The sequence below is a fragment of the Brachionichthys hirsutus genome, unplaced genomic scaffold (genome assembly GCF_040956055.1).
Source record: "Brachionichthys hirsutus isolate HB-005 unplaced genomic scaffold, CSIRO-AGI_Bhir_v1 contig_565, whole genome shotgun sequence".
Lineage (NCBI taxonomy): Eukaryota > Metazoa > Chordata > Actinopteri > Lophiiformes > Brachionichthyidae > Brachionichthys > Brachionichthys hirsutus.
In genome coordinates this window covers 13285-39391 of record NW_027180431.1, presented here as the reverse complement: position 1 = coordinate 39391, position 26107 = coordinate 13285, and the positions used below count along the sequence as shown (strand labels likewise).

Genomic DNA, 26107 nt, shown 5'->3' with positions numbered 1-26107 from the left:
TGTCGTCTGGAGTCCGTAATCAGATATGATCCAACACTGGAGTATTAAATAGCCTAATTAGATTTACAAAACCAAGGCAGCTTTCAATGTTGGATTGAGTGTCTCCTTCAAACCCCCCCCCCCCCCTAAAGTTTTAGGTTACCTCCCTTTTAAATATTCATGACTCTCCAGACAACGTTTGCAGTTTTTTTTTTTTTTTTTCACTGCCTGTTAATTCTTGTGTTTTCTGAGTTTATTCGCCAACCATATTTTTGTGATGAATTCTGTGAGTAGCTAAATTAAATATTTCCAACTTTGGTCAAATGTGAGGAAAAATGCATGTACAACGGGTGAGGTTTGTGCGGTAATATAGGAGTCTACACGAGCTTCACCTGAATGCACCTTGACTTGTGTCCGCTCAGAGTGACGTCACCCATGCGCACCGAGCTCAGCCTGTCATCCAGACGCACTGTGACTCCGTCCGTCTCCTGCTCCCAGAACAAAGACTGAAGGACTATCCTAACGACATATCCGCATGAGGGAGTTAAAACTAATTAATTTTGCCTGAAAGTAAATTGAATCGCCCGAAGGTCAAAAATTGTAAGTTCCATTATTTCCATCTACCTAACTTTTTTTTTTTTTTTGCGTGCGGGGTTGGAAACAGCTCTCGGTACTTTGTATCGTCCTATGTATTTTTTTTTTATGAACATGAATGAGTGCGTTTGTTCTAATCTACTAACTTTGCGAACTATATATATTATTCATGGAAAGTCTTGCCTGTATAATTGTTGCTTTGCTTCGACAGTATCCAAGTCAAGATGTCTTATTTATAAAGTCTTAAATGTTATTTAATTATGCGGTTGTCTTGTATGAGGTAAAAATGGCATGACTTCACAAAATAGTAAACGTCAGACATATTTATAAAATGATGTTTTATTTTAATGTGTCCTCTGTGGTCATAGACTATTCCTGGGAATGTATCGACGCTCAACCAAATCAGCTTATCTCTTTTAAATGAAGATACTGTGACCTGTCAGTATTTCTCTTCATTTTGATAGTCTCTTGTGGACAGCTAATGTGTTATCCAGGTCCCTTCACCCTGGTAGAGGACAGGAAACGAGAGGCAGGAAATAAAGCATGTGTGTCCATCCTGCGAGTGTTCCTCAGATGTATTCATGCTTCCGGCTCCCGGTGTTTCATGCGATATGTGATATCCTTCAGATTTGCATTATTTTGCACTTTTATTTATACTTTTATTTGTTAAATTTAGCTTTCGCTTGAAGTGCCTGGACACCTCCCTTCCAGGATTAGGGTCAAACACTAAGAGGATTTGTGGCTACAGAGTCAAATGTACTCATGTGGGACCGGTTTGGGTTTTGTAGAGAGCAGATACTGATTATTTAGGTATTTGCTAAAGGTTGTCTCCTTAATTCATATATTAGATAGTAGGTTTGCATTGAAAGTTTCAAAAGAATCATACTCCTGCTATGTGAGAAGTTCTGTATATAATATTTTGATTATAGCGAAATGTGTTGAGTGTCAAGCTTTTATTTGCTTAGTAATTTTGTAAACTGATATTGGGGTAGGGAAATGTCAGGGAGCTTTGTGATTATCACTCTTCTAGTCCTCACTAACTGCTGTCGTCTGGCACATGAAGGTTGAACCGTTCAGCAAAACAAGCCCTAATAACATTCGCAAATGAATGGAGCCGCATTTGGCAAAAAGCGTGAGTGTGTTGTGTGTGTGTGTGTGTGTGTGTGTGTGCTGATAACATTCAGAAAGTACAGTAATGGGTATGCGTTCCAATAATGTTGCTTCTACATCTTTTTATATGGTTTCCTGAGGCAGGTGTTTCCAGGTCTGTGGATAGAGATATAGAGAGAATCCATTGAAGTACTAATACTAAATACTTTTTATTGATTTGTCCCTCAGACAACAATCAAACACACTAAAACACTGATCTGGATATGGGACATGACAAGTTGCCACTTCCTTGTGCAGCATTACCTGTTGAACTTTGAGTCCTTGTTAAAGGCTGCATAAACAGTTTCCCAGTACCCAGCATTATGCTGCATTATTCTTTCTTTTGAAGAACATCTGCAGCTACCTGCTGCTTCAATTAAAGAAATACGGTATTTTAATTCATAGTACAGATAGTATAATGTAGTATACTTTAAACATTCATTCATTTTATTTCTACCGCTTTTATGTATGTTTGAGCAAAAACTGTTCCCAAGAGAGACAGGTTGAAAAATGTTTCAGATCTTTCACAGTTCATAGTTCAGATAATCTATGTTCAACTATTGCATCCCAAAATCTCATAATTTGATTGGATTAACTGATTAAATTGACAGTAGGTGTGGGCATCTCTTTGTGTGAGTTGGTCCTATAATGAACTGGCGACATGTACAGGGTGTCCCCTACCTCTCATCTCACTTGTAACCCTGCACCCTAAGTAGTGAAAGAAAATGCAACGTTGGAGTCGAGACTATGACATCCTGGCATGCAATTGGCATGCAATTGACAATCAAGGACACAGCAAAATAAAGAAATAATACCTACATGATAAAGTTTTTGTTTTTTTCTGCAGTAGATAAATCACCAGCGCTGACAATAACTTGTCTTTGTCAGCTGATATGTAAAGGTGATGCATTTGGACCAACGTGGAAGTAAATTCAGTATGCTCTCTGCAGGCAAAATGCAAGGTTGTGTTCTGTATTTTACATTTCTCTTTTATGCTTTCCATTATTCATGTTGTCTCAATTCCCCCCCCCCCCCCCCCCGTCCCAGCATTGTGTCAGTTCTGACAAGAAGTAAGCCATGGAGGATGGGAAGCCAGTCTGGGCGCCCCACCCGGCCGACGGTTTCCAGTTGGGCATGATCGTTGACATAGGAGCTGACACGCTCACCATAGAACCTCTGAACCAGAAGGGCAAGGTGGGTCGTCGAGACACACAAAATGCACATAGGCACAAGCACACGCTCCATTCATGGCTCTCCATTTACAGTCAACTGGGAAATAGGTGAGGGACTGGCGTTTTTTATTTCAAATTGCTCTGCACATTGACGCACATTCAACGGGCTGGTCACAATATGAATTACCCAGGAATGTGCTTACAGTATAAATAAATGCATATTCTTATAAGCTCTGGTAGAAGGTGAAGTATTCAAGAACGATTTCTGTAGCTTTGTTTTCAATTTCAAGTCGAAAGATGTCGGCGAAACTATGTGTAAAATGTGAGAAACACGAGCGACCACACGTACAGAGGCATGAATAAATAAAGAGGGCGGCAGCAGGTGTGCTGATCGTGTTGCCTGGAGGGGGAGCTCATTAGGAGGCAAAGGCCACCTGCTGCACCTGAGCCGTCACCTGTCGCCAGCAGGCAGGCCTCCGATGTTTACAAGAGTGCCACATTGAAAGACTCATGCAGATAAGGTTTTACGACAATGAGCCGGAGAGTCTTGCTGTGAATCACGTCTTGTTCAGCGTTAGCTCCGTCCCATCCGGCGCAGAATGAAAGGGCCATTGAGTGCGCTGTGGAGCTCATTAGCGCCTCGGCTCCTGAACCGGGCCGCCTCTTCTTCTTTTTCATTTTACTGGTTGGGCATTTCTCACATTATAATTGCTGATAGGCATGTCCAGATTGAGCCATGGCCATGCAGCAGGCACACAAAGCGGCGTCTGTTTGTGCTCCCAATGTGTTTATAACAATAAAGCATGCGTCATTGCTCTAAAACACACAAGCTTAGTGAACATGGAAAGGCAGCAAAACTATTTGTTATATTGATATATGCTATAGAGAATAACCAGATCCAGAACATTATGGGGCTTTAATAATGCTCTCTGGTCTGATTGATCTTACTGGTTCCTACCAGATCAGCAAAGAGCTCCACTATTGTCTTATTCCAATACTCACATACCGCATGCACTCATTTAGTCACTGGGGTGTTCGGATCCAGTTGCTCTACCAACAAATTATTCATTACGCTGCCATGTCTCCCCTTGTTTCTCTCACAGACAGCTTGTTCCGTTGAGCATATTTCCATTAAGTCAGACTCTTAAACAATAGTGTACGAATGTCAGTAACAAGTCTCGGTCGAGAACAAGCTGCACCAAAACGTTATTATTGTGATCTTTAAGCACGATGAATGATTCATGTTTATGCATGTTAGACTAGCTTTTTTATGATGTCTCATATGTCTTTTGGATGCTGATAAAAAAAAAAAGTATATTGTGTCACAGAGCATTTCAAATAATGAAAAATGCTGCAGATTAAATTTGTAAGGTTAAGTACCACATGTCCATCCTGTAGTAATACTTTTGATTAAAAAAGAAGCTTGTGTTGCAGACATTTCTTGCGCCGATGAGCCAAGTCTTCCCAGCAGAAGATGATGTCAGCAAATATGTAGATGACAACTGTAAGTCGACATATTATTGGATGCTTTGATTTATATTTATTTGAATTGTATTTACTTGTCTTGCCCCCCCTCCTCTCAGGTTCCCTTATGTACTTGAATGAAGCTACTCTCCTCAACAATGTCAGAGTGCGGTACAAGAAAGACCTCATCTATGTATGTTTTCTTATTCTTACGCTGTTAGAACAGGTATAGACTCTATGTGTATCTTATCTTAAAGTTAAACTTATCCAGTTGCATTATAAGCATAGATAGTAACATGATAGAAAATAGAAGCAGAGAGGTGACACCACCTCTTTTTTTTCCCTGGAGGGGCTTGTGCCAGGTGGTAAAGAGGGAAAGGAAGGTAGAAAAGGGTCATAAGGTCACAGCCAAACCCTGTCCCTTATCTCGGACACTCACTGGGATAAGGGACAGCTGTGAGATGAGAGAAGTAAGACAGAAACGACTTAAGGTGTGGCACGGAAGCCCGTTTTCAGCTCAGTTGTCTGCCATAATTCAATAAATTATTTCTGTGTTTTATTTATTGCTACTATATATGCCATGTTGCTAATCATACCTGTATTTATATCTCTTTTAGACATATGTGGCCAATATTTTGATAGCTGTGAATCCTTACTACGACATCCCCAATTTGTATGGCCTTGAATCGATCAAGTCATATCGGGGAAAGTCATTGGGAACGCTTCCTCCTCATGTCTACGCTATAGGTGAGAGCTGACACCGTCCGATCCCGGTTCAGTTCGGGGGTAATGTGCATAACGTAAGAAATATATGTTTTTGTTTTTGTGTTTTAGCTGACAAGGCCTACAGGGATATGAAGGTCCTCAGGATGAGCCAGTCCATCATAGTTTCTGGCGAATCTGGTGCTGGAAAGACAGAAAACACCAAGTTTGTTCTGAGGTATGAGCTGACACGATGCGCGCTTCATCCCACCTTCATCTCTCCTTCGCTCTCAGCTTTGGTCACCTCCTATCAGATCACGTCTTCACAGGATACAAAGCAAAGCAAAACACTGATTTAACTGCACCGCATCAAATTCTAGTGAAGTTCAAACTTTAAATTGTGGATTTAATGTAGTGTCTATTTTATTATTTTCCTATGTTTTACTGTACATATTTATGATTTTTTTCATTTTATTCCTGCAGATACCTCACCACAACGTACGGAAGCGGCCAAGATATTGACGAGAGAATCGTAGAAGGTAATAAGTAATCAGCCAATCAAAACACGCTTATGTGCTGTAATGGAGGCAGTGGGATCATCATCTGTTTTTCCATTTGTAAAATCTCAGCTAATCCCCTTCTTGAGGCCTTTGGAAATGCAAAGACTGTCAGGAATAATAACAGCAGTCGCTTTGGGAAGTTTGTGGAAATCCACTTTAATGAGAAGGTAATAGATGTTGCTGATTGCACACTGCAGGCAACTGGGCTTTCCTGATTGTAATATTTGATTTAAGCACTGATTCTTCTTTTGTGTCCCCAGGATGCAGTTGTGGGTGGGTTTGTCTCGCATTACTTACTGGAGAAATCAAGGATTTGCATGCAAAGTAATGACGAGAGGAACTACCACATCTTCTACAGGCTGTGTGCCGGGGCGTCCGATGACTTAAAAAAGAAACTGCACCTGGACTCTCCTGACAGCTTCAGGGTCAGTCGTCCTCCAAAATGAAGCTGAGGACATTTGTAAAGGGACAGTCCTTTAAATGGTTCTTTAAAGCACATCATTAAATGGATGTTATGATTTCTCCTTCAGCATTTTGAACATAGATTGGCATTTATTTGGAAGCCCAATAGATGTCACAGACACTGCAACAAAATTATTTCCCTTTATGTACAGTAACCAAGTCAGCAGGGGCAAACCTGGAGAGCAAAACAGTGTTTAACAGGATCTTAATTTTCTTCTCTGTGCTCTGCAAAACAATACTTAATGGAACAACTAGTAGCTCAAGCTGTTCCTTCAGGTGTTTATCATAGCACCATTATGTCAGGTCCCTGAGGCGACACCAGCATCAACAGAGGCAATTACTTCCCTTCCAGTCAGCTGTGGAGCTAAATTAGAAGACAGCAAACTAAATCTTTTTAGATGATGGAAATCAATAGAAATATCCAAATCAGGATTGCTCCCACCGCTGAAATACATTCGTACTGTGAGTTTAATGTATTGTAGTACTAATACGCTTCAAAGGTGATTTTTCTCTGTTGCAGTACCTGAACCGAGGATGCACCAGATATTTTGCCAGTAAGGATTCTGATAAGCAAATCATGCAGAACCGCAAGAGTCTGGAGGTACCGTCACATTGTTTTCTGCATGCTTCTCTCTAATCAATCAACTTTTGGATTCTTGGGCAACATTTGCCTACTGTAAGCATATTTCTTTCAAGCGAAAAGGAAAAGAATATATGGTAATGTAGCACAGTTTGATTTTTTTCCAGCACTGTAAATTATTTAGGCAGATTTTGCTTTCTTCTTTTCACAATAACAAGCGAGTGAGACACTGGCCTGAAAGTAAATCCCAGACCATATCCCAGGGGAATCGGCTGGAGACGTGGAGAAACATTCAGACCCTGGTTAATAAACAGATTTCATGCTTTAAAAGTAGTTCAGGTCTGTGTATTTGATGAATTATGTATGACATGAAACAGAACCAGTGTCTTGCCGATCTTCTCCACAAAGCCTGCAGGAAATGTGTAATTATTAGCAAGAAAAAGATAACGAAAAAAATGAATGTGTGACATGCCGCTCTCTCAGGGACTAATTATGCATGTTCATTTCACTTTTTGCTTAATTTCTCCTTTATTGTTAATCAGTTTTAGGTGAGATGGCGTTAAACAATGGCGTCGTTTGAGTTCTCTTTATGGATTTGCTCATTATTGAGGGAGTTGCAATAAAACTTTATTTCTTCCCCCAGAGGATGTTTATAATCTCTATTTCTTGATTCTTATGCAGGATTGGTTTTTAGAAGTTGCACAGAAATGTTTTCAGCATTTGCATATCCCATTTCAAATGCAGGCTGCTAAGTTGAGTTTAGAAATGTTTACCATTTTTTGTTTGTTCAATTTCCATTTTCAACTTTGTCAAATAGTCCCTATTTAAATATCCCTGTAGGCCTAAAACAACCAGCAATAACTTGTTGATGAAAAGCCAAGTGACGAGTGCATTGTGTGTTGTCAATATGCAGTTAACTCAGTCATTGTGCATCTGTCTGTCCCTCCATGTTTGTGTTATATAGGACAATAAGGTGATTTCCTAAAGTAAACACACTTTGCATGTTGCTGTTTGTAGTGCAACCAGGAAGTAAGACCTCATGCTTCCTCTTCCTCTGCATGCCTGCCCGGTTTGGTCATGGCTGTTTGCTGCTTTGACAGGAAAATGTAAAGAGTGTTTGTTTATTCAGCTTTAATTTCATAAAACAGATCTGAACAGTCTGTGTCTGTGTTTGTGTATCTGGCTTGAAGGAGTTCTATTTAGTAATTGTGGATAGATTTTTAATTATCATTGTATAATTGAACACCTCCAGCTTTCGCTCTGCATGCCAGTTTTTTCTGCTTCTGTCAGATGTATGTTCTTTTTTTTTATTGTGCAGTGGGAGAACTGCAGCTGTAGTTTATTGGACGAGGTGTTTGCAGTGTGCTGCTTGTTGTGTAGTGTGTAAAGTCCATGTTACAGTCAAAATATAGTGTATATATTAATGATTTAACCTAGCCTATTGGGCCTCCTGTAAATCAGTTTAACAATGACTATACTAAATATTTAACAACATGGTATCAGTCGAGAATTTAAATGCCATTCAAGAATTGAGTAAACCTTGATATGAAGTGAATGTGGAACATGAATTCTCCGTTTCTCCTCTGACCCCGGTCTTTCTGACTCATTTGTGCTTTATAGCATGTAAAGCTTGGCGCCCTGAAGGATCCTCTGCTTGATGACCAGGGTGACTTTAACAGGATGTGTGTGGCCATGAAGAAGATCGGTCTCAACGACACTGAGAAGCTGGACCTGTTCAAGGTGGTTTCTGGTGTTCTGCATCTGGGTAACATTGACTTTGAAGAAACCGGGAGCTCCTCAGGTAGGACCGATGATAATCACAGATATCACTTACTGTATAAGCTAATCACCAAGATCTTTTATTGTCTGTTAAAAAGAGTTCATAATAAATCTTCTATGAACTGAATATCAAGCTGATTGAAATGAAATCGTTCATCAAATATTGGGACATAGAATTCCACAGCTGTGTGTTTTCGTATTAGAGCAGTCTAAACATATTGAATTATGGATCTGTTTTCCTGGGATAACAACATCATTTGGTCTCAAACTACAACATTAAGCCGTCTATTAGAAGGAGACAATAAATAAATGCACTGACACAGAGGGAGAGAAATTATTTTGGGTTTTTTTGTTGCAGTATGATGATTTCCTTAGGCTTGTTTTCTTACTTCTCATTTCAGGGGGTTGTGTCCTGAAGAATCAGTCGGGGCAGACCCTGCAGTATTGCGCTGATCTGCTGGGTCTGGACCAGGATGATTTACGCGTCAGCCTCACAACCAGGGTCATGCTCACCACAGCAGGGGGCGCTAAAGGAACAGTTATCAAGTAAGACAAGCAGCAAGTAGCTTCTGACTCATTTTGACTTGTGGTGAAATTATTTTGTTGAGAAAAAGATATTCCATTTGAAGTCATTCTCTTGTAACTGTTGTTGTTGTTGTTTGAATGAACCAGGTAGGAAATCCATGAGCAAATTAGTTTTTTTCTTGTTACTAATCTGTAAAGATATTTAATTGCTCAAGATGATGACATTAAATCCAGAATCTGAATCAAACTTTTCTTTTTATGCAAAGCATTTTCTGAAAGCTCTATGGTAAATCTTCTGTTGAAAAAGAGTCACGGTAATATGATTAGAAGATGCTTTCATGTGGCTTTTGTTTTTACTTGTCTAAACTGTATTTAGTATTCAGTATTCCAGTATTTGCCCTGGTCTTGTGTACTTTGGTGGTGTTTGAGTGATTGGGCCAAGTTTGACTGATCAATATTTCAGGAGGGCCAGATGTCGGTCTGGCCTGGAAGTGTTTTCTCCACATAAATAATGTAGCCTGTATCTGTAGAGGCAGACGAGCACGGCTTCAGTACAGTAAAGGCCTGGTGTCTGGGGAGCAACAGAGGGGCTTGCCTTTGTCATCAAGCCCCAGATAATCCCCCCGCCCTTTGGAGGTGGAGGGTAACAGAAGGGGCGGTGAAGGTGATGGTGTCAGGAAGTACTGGGAATCTAACTACTTGAGACGACTGAGTTATCTACATTAGCTTCAGCATAGGAGGAAAATGTTGCTGTTTGAAGTACCTTTTTTTGTTAAGGTGAATGGGTGTCAAATTCACCCTCTTCCCAACTTGGACAACTGGGTCATCGTTAGGGGGACATTAAAGAGAGAGGGGTTTGATAAGGGACTAGTCTGTCCCAGTTTTGGACTGTCTCTCACTGCCCCAATTGTGTTTCTCCCTCAGGGTGCCTCTAAAGGTGGAACAAGCAAACAATGCCCGCGATGCTCTGGCCAAGGCGGTGTACAGCCGCCTCTTCGATCATGTAGTCAAACGAGTGAACCAGTGTTTCCCCTTTGAGACATCCTCCAACTTCATTGGGGTGTTGGACATCGCTGGGTTTGGTAATAAAATGTCTTTAATGCTCGATTAAATGTGGAAGTTGTGGAAACCAAATCTACACAGATTTGGTTTACAGATTCTCTGCATTTTTAAAATTCATTCATTCATGTTTCCATCGATTTGTTTGCATCTATTGAAGAGATGCTTGTCTGGAATTCTGCATATTAGTAACAACAACACTTATTTCATAACCAGACTAAAGACTATTAATTTCCTTCCACCGAGGCTTTTGCAAACATTCTCAATTTTGGGGCAGTAATTGAATGACATTTTTTTTCTGCTCCTTCTGTCATCGCTTCGCAGAGTATTTTGAACATAACAGCTTTGAGCAGTTCTGCATTAACTACTGCAATGAGAAGTTGCAGCAGTTCTTCAATGAGCGCATACTCAAAGAGGTATGCCAGCAGTGTGGGGGTCAGGGGGGGGGGGGGTTGTGTTGTTTTACTTCTTAGACCTGGGAAACATGGCATGTTGTGCCACTCCTGTGCCAAAACTAATGACTCTATGAAGAGCCAGAAGGATTTTTCTTTTTGGTGCGCTAACCTCCTCTGTCTTTCTCATCTCTTTTTATTACTTATATTTTCCCTTCGTCTCTCCTGCCCTCTTTCATTAGAATGCTAATTTCTCAAGGGAGTCAAAGAGACTTGTTTCTCTCCTGTGATCTCTTCATGTTATTCTCTTCCAAGGTCTCCAATTAAGATGCTATTATTCTTGTTTAGACCTCTTTCACATTAACCGTGTGTTGATGTTTTTTTTTTGTTAGTTTGTTGAGATGGAGAAGAACTCGCTTATGATCAGGGAATTTTCAGAATGCTGTTTTTAGCTGTTGAATTTTTTGCCATTTGGCCGTGTTCGTGTAGGAGCAAGAGCTGTATCAGAAAGAAGGGCTGGGAGTGAATGAGGTGCATTATGTCGACAACCAAGACTGCATCGGTAAGTGTTTGTCAGCTTTCTTCCGGACACACTGTTCATCCTCATAGATCCCGCCACTGAAAATAAATGTCAACTCGTATACATAAAAAAAAAATATCGCAGGACCTTCTCCTTCTGACTTGAGCTGGTTTCACATGCCAGAAATCAAATCTACACGTGCAAGAGAGTGTACTGACCTCTACAACCAATCTGTATTCCAGCTGGTCTTCAAAAGTGAAATGGTCATCGAGTCTCTGTCTCTGGGACATCGTTACGATGAAGTTTACCCTTTTGAGAGCATTTGATGCAAGAAGAACACGATTTACTATGATGTGACTGTTTGTTGAACCCACAAACCGCAAAAGCAGTGCAAAATGGCAATCATTCGGCTGTGCCTGCTGCTCTGAGCGTTATGTGAAATTGGTGAAAATACACCTGTCAGGGCAACAGAAATACAGACTTCTCATTATCCAAGAAGCTAGCACATCTATGTGTCTGAAGGGAGAAATCATAATTAGTCTTTGTGGGTTTTATGGCCTCATTTGGTTCGGTGAGAAGCTGGCGTAATAATGCCCCCTCGTTTTTGTTGTCTTGTCCTCAAATGAATGGGATGAAGCTGTCAGTTTATCAAGGTGAAGCGCTTTGATTTGTATTTCAAAGGCTGCGATTATTCAGGTGCAAGGTTAACTGACAGCCATGAATAACACTTATGACTTGCAAATGACCATTTGGGTTGGTCATTAATTTGATCATCATCAATCTCCACGATTTATGCACACATGCTTGTTCATGCAAATGTTGTCCGGGGTCCTTGACTATTAGATTATACTCCAAACACAGGATGGCATGAATAATTCATATATTTGCCCAAATGAGCATCTAGTTACTATACATGACTGTGCATTCATATATTTTGTTGTGGCCTCAACGATCATCTGTTGTTAATTTGTAGTATTATACATGCTCGTTAAGAAGTATTTCAGACTGTACGTTGAAGTGAACTCATTACTGCTACATATATAATCATTGTTTCCAGACCTAGTAGAGGTGAAGCTGGTCGGAGTGCTGGACATACTGGATGAAGAGAACCGTCTTCCTCAGCCCAGCGACCAACACTTTGCACTGGCTATCCACAGCAAGCATAAAGACCACTTCAGACTGACGGTCAGACCTCCGTTTCTGCTCTCTCGTTCCCTCTCCTCTCTTTTTCTCTTTTCTTTGTGTTTTCTTTCTCCTCCTGCCTTTGCTGCTCCTCCAGTATTCTGCTATCATCCTCCTCCCATGTGCACTGAGCTCTTTTGTGAGACCAGAAAGCCGCACAGCAGTTTTGTCATTGCGATCATTTGTACTTTGCCTCTTTTTAACAGCAGTATTGTGAGTGACGCACAATCACAGTGCCTCCCTCTGTCTCTTGTCACTGCCGCTATTGTTCGCCCATCCGCCTTTACCGTGAAATCCTTTTAGAACTGTAGCCTTGACACCATTTCAAGCTTAAGATTAGGCTTGACTGCACATTCTGCTGCAGGAAAAATTATTACTCATATAGATTATTTTATGTTCTCACTATAATCTGAGGAATCTCTCTCTGCGTGTCGGTGCAGTGTCTTCTTAATTCACCTTGAGAACTGTCCGTTTGATCTACTTCAAACCGAATCATTTCTAAAGTGCTGTGAGTTTATCATAATGTATCATGGTCATCCTCCCTGAAGAAGTCTTAAAAAAGCTGGCACAATTTATTTTCCATCCTGAAAATTGTGCTATGAATGGTTTTCCACGGGCCTTTATAGCGAGCCTGCTTGAATTCTGCCTTTCTGTGTTGGATTTCACTTCATTGATCTGAATGTTTCATTCTCTGAACCAACACTCTTTATTCAATAGTGGTGTAGACAAACAAGATTCTGCTGGAGTGCTGGCGGTGGTTGGAGTGAAATCAATATATATGTTTTAGCACTGTCATTAAACTTGATTGGGGCTTTCTGCTTCTCCCACACAGGTTCCCAGGAAGTCCAAGCTGGCCATTCACAGGAACCTCCGGGATGACGAGGGATTTATCATCAGGCACTTTGCAGGAGCCGTCTGCTATGAGACGGTAATACTTAACACAGATCTCACATTGTATGTCTGTTGGTGTTGAGTGTGTTTTAATATTTTTTCATGCCAGTACTTTAATTATATCCTAAATAGTCACCAGTTTAGAAAGTAGAGTTAGGATGAGGTAAATGTGAATAAAATAAAATGTTAAACAGATGTTAGGCCAGCAGCTAGTGACTGTTTTCTTTCTTGATTTATCTTTTAACATTTAATTTGCTTGAACTTCAATAAAAACTGCTTGCCTTGACTTGCAAGTCATTCAGCATGCTTCACATCATTAATAATCATGAAGCTATCGTAGTCAAGTTGTCTTCTTGATCAAATAATCACTCAGTTGCCAAGGTTTTTGTTGCCCTCGTATAAACTGTCACAACAATGCATCACTTTTACTGAGGTTGCCTTGGTGATAAAGACGAAGGCTATCTTCATCTGTTTTTGCATGTTTCACATCTGTAAAAAAAAAAAAAAAGTGTTCCACTGCTGTGCTTCCTCAGACTCGATTTGTGGAGAAGAATAATGATGCCCTCCACATGTCTTTGGAGAGCTTAGTGTGTGAATCAAAAGACAAATTTGTTCGAGAGCTGTTTGAGAACTCCACCACCACCAAGGACTCCAAACAGAAAGCGGGAAAACTCGGCTTCATCAGCGTCGGCAACAAGTTCAAGGTCAGGAAGTCTGTTGAAGTTGGTGGTTTATTCTTATGCATAGTCCCTCAACGTGAAATACGACCTCATTACGTATTTACAGTTTATGATAATACTTTTAAACTTGTATTCTATATGTTATTGTAGTTTCTCATTGGTTATATTGTACAGCACTATTAACTAAAGATGTATGAACAGCTCACATCCTTGCATTATCCTTTCTATATTTACAGACTTTTCTAACTTTATTCTGATCTGTTCTGTTTTTTTTTTTTTTTCATTTCCACTGTTCTTCCAGTCCCTCTTCCTTCTCCTTGTTCAGGGATCCACTTTCTTAGATTGCTTCCAGTCTCCCATCTCTTTCCTCTCCTTGATGGATAAAGTGGGATAAAGTCAGTGTGAGGTGTAATGGAGAGGTGTTAGAAAATACATTGGGTGAAACGGCAAGAAAAAGAAAAGATTGAAGCACAGCTAGGTCAGCCAGGAGTATACATCACGTCTAGCCACAAGTCTTGTTTCAACAGCAAAACTCCAGATACTTAGTTTGACATGCAGGTTCTTCATCAAATATAACTTCCTTGCTTTTATCTCTAATGATCCAAATAGTCAGAGATGTTTGTCTTTCAAAAAGGGATCTCTAAATAGGATGTTTTTTACGGTGAGGAAATATGTCGAATGCTGAATTATTATGAGTCTGAAATATAAATAAATGTACCCTGCCTGTGCATGAATGTTTTCTCCCTTCACTCACCGTCAAAAACGACGTGCATCACTAGTGCGTGCTTTGAAACATTTGCCGGGGCCATTTTCATCAAAAACACAAATAAATCTGAATAAATAAGCTTGCCCTCTTGTTGTGCACACAGACCCAGCTGAACCTGCTGCTGGAAAAGCTTCGTAGTACTGTGAGTAACGTTAATGTCAGTGTGCCCGTTCCGTTGTCTCGCTATGAAGTAAATCATCCTTTACTCTGCGCATCATGCACTGGAATGTGTTACATTTGTAACTCCACTATTGCAGCACACATTTGTTTTATTACCGTCTGTGTGCTTAGGGCTCGAGCTTCATCCGTTGTGTCAAACCCAACCTAAAGATGGTCAGCCACCAGTTTGAAGGAGCTCTGATTCTCTCACAGCTGCAGTGCTCAGGTAGGACAAACACACTCCACCTCCACTGAGCTCGTAATGTTCCATTCAGAGTCAGCTCACCCTATTTTACAGTGTATTCCGATTCCTTGGGTAATCCTCTTTTTCATTAATCAACTTTTGGTTGTTTGTGTTTCTATTTATTAGGTATGGTGTCAGTGTTGGACCTGATGCAGGGAGGCTTCCCCTCCAGAGCCCCCTTCCATGAGCTTTACAACATGTATAAACAGTACATGCCAGACAAGCTTACCCGCTTGAATCCACGACTCTTCTGCAAGGTGGGATCACAGAAATGAAGCATTTTTCTTATTCAGTGCAAATTGTTCCGCTGGGTTTAAATAATTAAGATAATCTGTTTGAATTAAAGCTTAATTACATAATTTAAAAGGCCTGTATGAGCACAGGGGAATTGTTAACTATATACAGTGATGTAATATAATGTTCCTGTGTCACCGTCTCTAGGCCTTGTTCAAAGCGCTGGGACTTAACGACAACGACTTCAAGTTTGGATTGACCAGGGTTTTCTTCCGCCCTGGAAAGGTCCAGAAAAGTCAACAGATAATTTGTTAATGTTGCCGATCATTACGCAGAGTCCAATCTGTAAACTACATGAATCATACCTCACTCTCTGGGGGGGGGGTCTGTGTTCTTGCATCAGTTTGCTGAATTTGACCAGATCATGAGGTCTGATCCAGACCACCTAGCAGAGCTGTTGGAGAAGGTCAACACTTGGTTGCTGTGCAGCCTTTGGAAGAAGGTCCAGTGGTGCAGCCTGTGTGTCATCAAACGTAGGTTCAAGTGAAATGATTTTGTCAGGTCTGACATCTATGAGGAAATTATTTTTCACATGTTTTCATTGGTGATTATTTATGCTGAAAGCAGCAGCCTCCGATGAGGCGATCTAGTACTTATAAAGCAGTTCCTTGAACCTTCACGCTCTGTTCTAAATCATTCATTTCCACCAACAACACCTGGATTCTGCTCATTTAAGAAAAAGGATCAAATTAAATAGCATTACATTTAAAGTCATTAAATTAATTTGCATATTTGTGTTTCCTTCTAACACTTTGTGAGTCTTTTTTAGAGAGAAATAATTTTAATGGTCAACACCTTAACACCTCAGCCACCACTTTTATTGTTATTATACATTTTGTTTGAATCTTGTCCTCCTTATTTTTCACTACAGTTCGGAACAAGATGAGTTACAGAGCTTTGGCATCCATTAAGATTCAGAAGACGGTGCGCATGTGGTTGTGTAAGAGGAAGCATAAGCCACGGTGAGTCTCTGGCTCACGTAACCAACACACACACAGATTTAAATGCATGCATCGATATTGCCACCCCATGCTTTCTTTTTTTTTTTCCCCTACAATGTCTTTATGTGCTGTTTATAAAAAGTGGTTCACCCTCGATACTGTTTGATGGCTTTGTCTCGTTGTGCACTGATGAGTTCAAATCAATCTGGAAAGCCATCTTTGGAGAAACAATGTTAAACTGTGCTACTTGGAGAAAAACTGCAAACTGGTACCATTTGGGGGAAAATTACTTCTGTAAAAGTCATCCAGTTGATGGGTTTTAAAATACTGTAGTATTTCAGTCAGATTTTCATGTTGAGTGGCAATTCTTGTTTCACAAAGATGCATGGGGGAATATTTTATACCAAGAGACACATGCATTTCAAAAATGTTTTTTGAGGGAGTAAAATAGATTAACTTTCTTTTGGTGAACAAACAACAATATCACAAATTATTCAAGTCAAGGCAGAGCTGTAAGGGACTGCTAGCCTCCTCCCACATTATCATATGTAATGGTCAGGAAGTGGAAGTTGTGTTAATAAAATATAAATTCCCAAATCTCATTTGATTGAAATCATTTTTATGTCCCAGGCCAGGACTTCGATCTGGATTATGATTTAAACAATTACTACAGGACAGAAAATGTGGTATGCCTTAATTTCACAAAATCTCCCCCTGTGTTTTAAAATATATTTTATTTTACTCTCTCTCATAGCATTGATGGTATGATGAAGGTCCGTAATCTAAAGAAACACATGGAGCGGTTCAACGAGGTGGTGAACGGGCTGAAGGAGCGCAAGCAGGAGATGGCCAAACAGGTTCAGGAGTTGGCCGCCTCCATCGATGCTCTGTTAGCAAAGATAAAGGTAAGATGTCTGTGGAGGAGTCGGGAGGTCTGACTCTCTTTATCTGTTTCATACAATGTGAGCAGCAGGGTGCACGTTAAACATTAAGTGATCTGCTTTATATATATTTATTCTTACAGCACACAGCTTTAAACCTGACTGCCTACAGTTTATCTGCTTCTTTACATCACGCTCTTGTACATCTAGTTCTTTTCTTCTGTTTCCTGTCCCTCATTCCTTCTGTCAGAATCAGTATTTGCAATTGTAAGGGATTTCTAACCCCTCTTCTGGTTCTTTTGTTCTCCTTCGTGGGTGCGTAGTCAATGAGGAGAATGTGGATTAAGATTAAGATATTTACTGTATATGATTAGCAAATCAGTTACAGTTGGTTCAGGTAGTCAGCGCTGAGATTCAACCATGTTCCTCGTGTCTGTCTCATGGTTGAATGAAGATTCTTCCTGCTCCTTCATCACGTCAGTCCATCCCCTGACAGTGGAGCCTCGCCCCAGCCAATCTAAGCCCTTGTTTATCTGTGTTGTGTGATGTCACTAATGAGACGGTCAATGGAAATCAGTCATAGCAATACCAGAATAAATGTTGTGTTTTCCTGGTGTCATGTCGGCATGTAATCACGTTGTGGAATCCCATCTGGTATGTAAATTCCCTACACAATCAACTCAGGATAAAGAGATTATCCAGGTGATAAAGACGTTGTCTCATTTCCAGTCGAATAATTTAGATGATGCTCTTTTGCAAAATTATTTAACATCTTTTGCAGCATTGTCTGTCTCATACGTACCTGTCCGCATGGACCCTGCAGGTTAATGCCGCCAACACAAACACATCTACATGCTATGCAGAAATCTGGACAATGCATTCTCCTATTATTCTGATTTATTCTTTTCTGGCATAACCTGCCTGCAACTAGCATGCATATTCAGGAGGCTGATAGATGAGTGGCACCGAAGCGCCTGTGACGCCTCGCCCTTTCCTTCCCCTTTACCCCACCCAGCCTCTCTGCATTTCTTATTTTCCCCTATTAACCTATTAACAGCCTCACTGTCAACACTTGTAGCATTCTGAATCATTTGAAATTGCTCTTGGCGAGGCAACGCTGAGTGAATAATGCATGAGATGTATAGGCTTGTCAGTCAGACTACAGGGACAAGGCCTTGTCATATTTCCTCACTGTGCCAGCCTTAGAGACTTCCACTAATGAATCTTCACGTTACGGTGACCTCTTCTCAGACCGCCAAATGTCTAACAAGCATAGTGTGGGGGATATACAACTGTGGCTACAGTGTCAGTCAGTGCCTTCCTTTCTTACCACATGGGAAGGTTGTGCTAGTAAATGACTCACCTCACAGAGCGTCAATGAGCTGATTAAAACATCAGTCCAGAGGTTATCTCATCTGTTTTTATATTAATAAGAATTCAGTAGTGAAGGTTTTCATAGCCTTAAGGCTAAGACATTTTAGAAATATATTGTTTAATTTAATTTCCCATGATCTGCTGTTCTCATTTATTCTCTTGGGTCCCGCAGAACACAGAGAGTATGACTCGGAAAGAGATTGACAAAGAGTACCAAGGACTGGTGAAACGCTCGGAGCAGCTGCTCTCCTCAATGCAAAAGAAGAAGCAGGAGGAGGAAGAGATCGAGAGGCTGAACAAAATCGAGGAAGAGATGGAGAAAGAGAGGAAGAGTAGGGAGAAGGAAGACCAGCGACGCAAACAGGAGGAGGAGGACAGAAGGCTGTAAGTAGAGCGAATGGTGGAAATGTTGCAATGCAAAGTGAAAGGTTTGAAACCAAAAGATATCTGTCGGCCTTTAAACATTTTTAGGAAAGCAGAGATGGAGCTGAAGAGGAAGCAAGAGGAGGAGGAGAGAAAAAAGAGAGAGGATGAAGAAAAAGTGATACAGGTTTGAAACAATTTTAAATGGTTTAATTATTAGTTTGCATATTACCTCACAGTAAATGAATTGTAAATTGGAATGATCAGTTACAAATCATCAGAATAAGGGCTTCAACAGATGAGACGCCTTCAAAAAGTCCAAATCTACAAGATTGTTTTGCAAAGATTGCCAAAAAAAGATATTAAAGATGATGAAATGGCACCAAATTCCTAACACAGCAGTTACTGGCCTTCACCCTGATGCTGCAGCAGGACCATTAAAGCCCCTCTCTCAGGCCGGTAGCACCTCCTGAGCAATCAATGAGGAGAACACAGGAGCAGAGAGGGGAAAGGGGAAAGGGATAAAAAGAAAACACAGGGAGCACAAACAGCCTTAAAGTAAATCACAGCAAACTATTGGTATGGTTCTAATGTTTCCTCTCTGTGGCCGACACGCCTGCTCCTCCCTCAGAGGGGAAACATTTGTTAGCTCTTTAATCTCCCGGCAACGGCCGGATCATGACATTGATCAGATCATCAGAGGATTCCCCACATGAGCTTGATCGATGAGTTTGTCCTTACTGAACTACTTTATCCTCCTTTGTCCTGTGTTTTATTATCACCTTTATTCATCCCTGCCGGTTGCACTAACTCAAATTTACATTCATTGCTACCTCTCTCCTTTGCGTTTCCTTATTAACACACACACCTGCTCCTCCTAAATTCTGTCAATGCATTTCACCTTCCATCCCCTATTCATCCGTGTATCACACCTTCTGCACATCTAAAGCCCAAACCAAGTTGGACATTTGCATGCTGTCATTTTTATTTATTTTTTTAAGTGTTGACACCGTTGACACAAGCCGCATGTTTCCAGAGACTCATTGTAACGTTTGTTTATTTGCAGCTTTAAAGTTGAAAGGTGTGAAGTTTCTAAAGGTATCTGCTGTGACTTCGATTTATTATGTCCTTTGGTATTTTTTGCTATGTCAAAGGTTATCCTAGGACTGTGTACTGCTCCCTTCAAACTACGTATCATGATGTCTTTGAACTTAACCTTTTTTCACCAGCCTCTGCAGGGTTTATCTTTTTAAAGGGGAACATCATTCTTTTGAACCAAATATCACAGCTGCTGATTGTTGCATTTTATATTATGAATATTATATTCATATCTGCAGAGGCATCTATATTTAAAGCATGGATTTCATTTGTGGATTTTAATAGGTATTTCTTGATTAATATTAAGTGTTTTTTTGGTTTGGTATAGTTCAATTTGTGTTGTTTATTTTCTATAACGTGCAAAGAAAAAAAAAAGCTGTACAATAAACGTTAGTAAAGCCTTAAAATGCCCATACTGTTTTTATCTGCTGCATGTCCTGTTATGTCTAGACACAGACCCAGTAAATCTTTATTAGCACCCTACAACCTGGATAAATAGGTTTAATCAGGCTTGGGCACGCAGCAGAACTCAAGTTATTATGAAAGATCTTGCAGCCTGGGCAGCATTAGTGTTCAGACATGCTCTGGGTTTATGTAGGTTTTCTAAAGTCACATTAAAGTGGAAGGATCGCGCTTTCTTACAGGCGGAGTTGGAGATTCAGCTGGCTGCGGAGCGGGAGGAGCAGGTGCAGCGCTCCACCATACTAGAGCAGGAGAGGAGAGACAGGGAGTTAGCCATGAGAATCGCTCAGAGCGAGGCGGAGCTCATCACCGAGGAGGGGCAGATGGACGCAGGCCTGCGCAGGTAGTGCATACATGACACTAGTTTCATGGTTGTGTGCAGTAAGCAAGCAGTGTTAACAAAAACGTCCAGGTTGAGCCAAACCTTTTGACCTAACCATGCATGCGTAACTGCATTATCCCCTGTTGCTGTGTTTTCCCCTAGTGCTGAGTCTTTTTCAGGTCTTCTTCCTATCTCTTCATCCTCAGCCAGAGCCATGTAAGATATCACCTCGGCGCAGTGTCTGTTTCTGTCCGTGTCCAAGTCTACCACAGAAATAATCACTCCCTCTCCCACACTGCCTGTCCTAAGATCTGTCATAGTCCCAAATATCTCGGCTGCTTAAAATAGGAGCAGTTTTACACCAGCAATGCAAAGCCAACATAAAGGAATTAGATTTTAATAATTCACCAAATTCAGATTTGTGACTGTGTGTTTGATTTTATGTGGCATAAATCATCAGAAATGCCATTTTGAGGAGAATTATATATGATTTGTTTCACAGAAATGATGACACATCAAATTATGTGTGAAAGATGGATCAGAATAGTTTTTCACAAATCATAACAAGATTTTTTTTTTTTGATTCTTATTTGGCTCTGCGTCACATGAGCCCCTGAGGCAGATGTTGACGTTTTACGCATTTCTTTTCGGCTTTCTTGTTCTGTCTAATAATTAAGAAACGTGGGTCAACATCTAAGCAAAGCACCCATCCTTGTCCTGTCTTGATTCATCAGCATCACTCACTGCCACTTGCTTCTCAATGCGGAATCAGTTTCATATTTCCAGAGAGGATGGATTATAACTGGTAATTGTAATCTGGATTATCATTTGAGGATTAGTAATCCTCTACTATGAGACAGCGGAGTTAAATCCTTCCCCTTATTAAATTAGCCGGCTCATCTCAGCAGGGAAGCTGAACGCATGGCTGGAATGAGCCCAGGCTTCCTGCTGCAGACATTTGAGTAGTTGCTTTTCGTCTGGTTAATATCTTATTATTTCTAAACCATCTTCTATTTCACATTTTGAAAAAACCTGGAAAGAAAACAGCAAAAATGCCAGCGGGCATAACCAGAAACTGTCATGTTGAAACATGATGTGGAGATTCTGTGCCCCTCAGCTCCCTCGCTGACCAGCCAAAGATAACGATTCAATCAGTTGAAAGGAAAAGGTGAAAGGTCTGTCTAACAGGGAGTGATATATGTAATACACAAATATTGATTTCCATTAATATTACTCTATTTTGGTTGCCTTGAAAGCTCTACATCCTGCTAACATGGAAATAATTGGATTCAGTGTAATTACACACAAAATGTTACCTTACTTGCATTTTGTTGTTGTTTTTAACTAGGTATGGATCGTAGCATTGCATCTATTGCATCTATAATGATGTCCCTGATTGTGGAAAAAGGAAGCTCCCTAATCTCACACATGTTTCTGTTCACTCGACAGGGGTCCTCAGGTACAGGCGACCAAAGCTGCTGCCGGTGTGAAAAAGTACGACCTGAGCAAGTGGAAGTACGCTGAGCTGCGAGATGTCATCAACACTTCCTGTGGTGAGAAATCGCAAATGAGTTCATCGTGACCATGAGCTGAAGGTCAACTGAACTCAGTGTGCACTGAACAAGCCTTGAAACCCAGATAAAGGTGCTGGAGTCTTGGCAAAAGAGTACATGAATCATCCTTTTTCCCCATTGTCTTTTTTTTTTATCCATTCACTTTTCAGCAGAAGCTCATGTTTTGGCAACAAACTATTTTTTATCTGCATATTTCGCTCTGTAATTATTGTAGTAGCCATGCGAGGGCTGAAAAGCTGACACTACTGCAGAGCAGCGTGTTGATACAAGATTTGTTGCCTGAAAATTAAAACGCTTTATCTGTGGAGGTTCAATGTGCTGATGATTCGTGCTTCAAATCATCAGCACGTGTTTTGGTGGTGGAAAAAGGAAATTATTACTATTAATCATTCCCACTTCTTCCCATCCAAACGTCTCCTGGGTCATGAAAAGCATATGTCTTTCTGCTGGTATAATGGTCGATGCCTTTGTAATTACCACAGTACACAGTATTCTGATTAGCCTTAGGAACCATGATATTCCCCGCAGGATTCCAAGGACATCTGGCTAGTTTGTGGAACCCATTTGCTTTGGCGGTGCTGGAGATGTTATCAAAAGGCTGTGAATGTCTCTTTTGTATTTCATCACTGCGATGAAAGCACTGTGCGAGGCCAGAAGCTCCTTGTTATACTGTATCACATTTTAAATTGAGATTCTTCAAAATTAAACATAGTGGTGAACAGATCTCCAAAATATTTAACTTCATTCCCCAAATGGTTTCAAATATTTAGCCTTTACTTGGACTGATACAGTTCAACACTTAAGAATAAAAAAAAATTGAAAATACTTAATTTTTTCATTTTTATGTTTGAACTCATTCTATTTCTTTATATTATAATTATTATTTTTATTTTATTTTATTGTGTTTTCCATGTTGCTTGTGTAATTTCTTTGATTACTCCCTGGTGTCATTTTTGACAGACATTGAGTTGTTGGCAGCCTGCAGAGAGGAGTTCCACCGTCGTTTGAAGGTATATCATGCTTGGAAATCCAAGAACAAGAGATGTAATGATGACGGCAGTGACCAGAGAGCTCCTAAGTCTGTCACTGATTACGGTCAGTGGAGGTTATCGCTTTTATTTCATCCCTTTCTTTATTGGAACTTCTCCTTCAGATATCTGTATATGAAAAAATGCAGCAACATAAGCTTACTTTAAATTTCACACATGTATTGTTACTGTTTCCACTTCTCCCCTTAATATGATTGCTCTTGAAATGTTTAGTTAGCCTTTGTGTGTGGATTCTGTTCTTGGCCTCTGTTTCTGCAGTTAACAAAACATGCGAAAACACATGTATTATAAAGTTCTACATGTGTAAGACCATGTGATTGGCTTAAATAAATCATCCCATTGCAGCTGAACAGAACCCGGCTCCTCCGATGATGATGGCGCAGCATCAGGAAGTGGCCATGAACCGCCAGCAACGTTATTTCCGCATCCCCTTCATCCGACCTGCCGACCAGTACAAAGATCCTCAGAATAAGAAGAAGGGCTGGTGGTACGCTCACTTTGATGGACCCTGGATCGCCAGACAGATGGAGCTTCATCCAGACAAACGACCAATTGTGCTGGTTGCAGGTAAGTCTGCACTTTTTTGCTTTTGTGTGGGTTTTTTTTTTTTTTGGGGGGGGGGGCATATTCCAGAAGAGTATGTTTACAAAATCCACTTCATGCATTTTCCATTTTTAAGGTTAATATTTTGCATTTTGAACATAAAATCGACTACCGTTCTTTTTTTTTTCTCATAAATCCAAATCTCATAAATCATCCAGTGATGCCTCTCAGGCGCTGCCGGTATAGACTTTAGGAAGAAAATGTCTAAAGATATTTAACCCTTTATTCTTTTCTCTCTTTTTCTTTTATCCAACACTCAGGCAAAGACGATATGGAGATGTGTGAGCTGAGTCTGGAGGAGACCGGTCTGACCAGGAAGAGAGGCGCGGAGATCCTGCCCAGGCAATTTGAAGAAATATGGGAACGCTGTGATGGAATTCAGTACCTCAAGAAAGCCATCGAGAACAAGCAGGCCCGCCCGACCCACGCCACCGCCATGCTTCAGAGTCTCCTCAAGTGAAACCAGAGCAGAGAGATAAGCGCTCAGCCTCGAGTTTGGTCTTGGACCGTGACGCTGACAACCTCACAAACACCCACGGGGAGAAGTGTGTGTGTGTGTGTGTGTGTGTGGTCAATGGGATACAATATGTAGCCACAATCTCACTGTAGGCACTCGTATGTTGTTTATATTCACTTTTTATAGATCTGCTGTGTAATACTGTTGTGTTCAATCTAAGCGTGAATGGAAAACCCCACAAAATGCCTTGAATTGCTAAATAACTGCACAACACCACCAAGGAGGTCTTAATAGATGCGTAGCCTCTCAATCAATAGGGAACAGAAACTCTGGAGAGATGCTTGTACTTTAAATGTAAAACTCTTAACTTCCAAGTCATGCCTTATCTTTAAGCTCTAATATCTGTTCAGCATCATTGCATTTTTCAAATGAGGACTACTTAAAAGGAATAATAAGAAAAAAGCTTTTGCCTACCGATAAAGATCTTCAATCGGAAACAGAATAATCTTGAATGTACAAATAGTAATATTAGTAATAGATTATTTATTCATTAGTCCTACAAATTAAATAAAAATCTTTCCTGACTGCCCACATAATTTTACTGTTGAAATACATTTTAAAGAAATCTTTTTTTATTCTTATTTGCTATGCAAGAAGGAAATGGGAGATGTAGAAGTTTGTTTCCTTGTTTGCAGTTTTAATTTGTGAGTGCGTGTTGTGTGTGTGTTTATGTTGTATTTTATTAAGATGATTACTAGACTGTGTCGGTAAATCAGGAGCCTGTTAATCATCTGTTGACCAATGTGATACCTGCAGAGGATCAGGCTTGAGATGCAGCCACGGACTACCGGTAACTCTTCTGTCAGATGTTGCTCTTGGATCCGGTTGGACGTTGGCCTTTGGATTATCTTGGAAATAAATGTGATTCCTCGTGCGCTTCATTTTTTATTTTATTTTTGTTACTATAGAAACAATTAATTCAGAATTTAGATATCTCAGATCTGTTGGTGGTCAGTGCTCTGTAAACTAATCTGACATCCTAACAGGAAGAGCAGCTAATCAGATTAGACCAGGGGTGGGCAAACTTTTTGACTCGCGGGCCACAATCGGTTCTAAAATTTGACAGGAAGGCCGGACCAAGAACAGATGGATGGAGTATTTGTGTGAGCTAATATAAATGACACATGAAAGCTATTTCATTAAATGATTTGGCCTTTTACAGGTAGCATTACAGGGAAAAGGTCAAATGAATGAGGTTTAATTATAATACAATTATATTTAATGATATAATTTGGACAAGTTCGGCGGGCCGGATTAAAAAGACCAACGGGCCGCATATGGCCCCCGGGCCTGGGTTTGCCCATGTCTGGATTAGACAGTAGATTAATTAAACAACAATGCCTAATGTACTGCTGATCACTGATCTGAGGCACACATGAAGTAAAGAGCTGGATTAATCTGCATGGATATGTTAGGATTTACTTATTTTATAGAAATTAAAGCCAGTAAACAACTTGTCTTCTAGGCTTTGGATTTGATTTGTCTGCAAAACATTTCTATCCCACAAAGAAGATTAAATTCATCCTGTAACTTGTCAAGAAATTATTTTTTAATTTGTCACAAAAACAAACCAAACTTCACGTTTAAATGAAAAATGTATTTAAAAAAAAAAAAAAAGGTTGAACTGCCAACATTGCTGGGAAGACAAATAATATTTCTATAAACACAACTTTTACATTCAATGTCTTTTTCGGCTCAACAATAGTGAAGGATAACAAAATATACACCATTTCTACATTTTAGACCGGCGTGTATCAGTTTGTAAATAAG

At 40.3% G+C, this 26107-nt stretch overlaps 1 pseudogene; it reads left to right on the top strand.

Annotated features, from left to right (window-relative positions):
• The first annotated feature begins 2799 nt into the window (after positions 1-2799).
• LOC137914881 (unconventional myosin-VI-like) lies at positions 2800-24280 on the top strand (annotated as a pseudogene).
• Positions 24281-26107: the final 1827 nt, after the last annotated feature.